Consider the following 1,003-nt stretch of genomic DNA (forward strand, 5'->3'; position numbering starts at 1 on the left):
GGAAAGCAGTGGTAGGAGGGTAGGCAGTAAGGTAGGCAGTAAGGGAGTAGGTGGTAGGAAAGGAAAGCAGCTTGCCCCTGCCACGTGCCCCTCCCTCACACCCCTTTGTGCATGGCCCTGCTATCTCTACACCCCCTGCCTTTCACCTTTCTCCCTGCTCCAGCACTGGCAGGTTATATCCATGTTCCAGTCTGGGACACAGAGCATAGCCCCAGCCTGGCCCTGTAGTAGCTGCATGAATCCAGCAACACTGCCAGTGCTGCACACCCCAGGCCAGAGCTGGAATGGAGTCTGTCAGCCAAGGGTAAGCATGAGGGGATAGGGAGGGGGGAAGAAAAGGGGCAGAGGCAGGGGGGGGCAAGCAGAAGATGCAGCTGCAAGTGCAGCTGCAGCTTCAGCTCCAGCCCAGGGTTGGAGCCAGAACCTAAGCCTATGTATGCGGTAACAGCTGCTTGTCGTCGTTCCCCCCCTGCAAAATCCTCCCCCCCTTGCTTTCAAATACAAAAAAGTATTTGCTTTCAAGAGTAGGGGGTTTTGTCCCCATGTTAAATGGGAAAAAATCCGCATCTTGGAATCAAGTAAATATGGTAATTTCCTCCTTTAGCAGGCTAACTGGCCTAGTGAATAAGGCAGACGCACTGGATGGAATATATCTTCACTTTAATGTGGCTTCTAACACAGTCTCAAATAACACACTCAGAAACAAACTAGGAAAAGACAGGCCTAGATGTCATCACTATAAGACGTGCTCACAACTAGCTGAGAAATCACTCAAAGAGCAACTATAAATGGTTCGCTGCAAAAGTGGGAGGGCATTTCAAGTGCAGTGAAGCAGGGGTCTGTTGTTTTCAGCCCAGTTCCATTGCAATATTTTCATTAATTACTTGGATGGTGCAATAGAGAGTACACTTATAAAATCTGCAGACAACGCCAAGCTGAGAGGTGTTATGCTTATCTTGCTGGGGTCCTTTGACCCTAATTGACTTTCTGCCCCTGGGGCAGG

This window comes from Alligator sinensis, unplaced genomic scaffold (genome assembly GCF_000455745.1).
Source record: "Alligator sinensis unplaced genomic scaffold, ASM45574v1 scaffold686_1, whole genome shotgun sequence".
Classification (NCBI taxonomy): domain Eukaryota; kingdom Metazoa; phylum Chordata; order Crocodylia; family Alligatoridae; genus Alligator; species Alligator sinensis.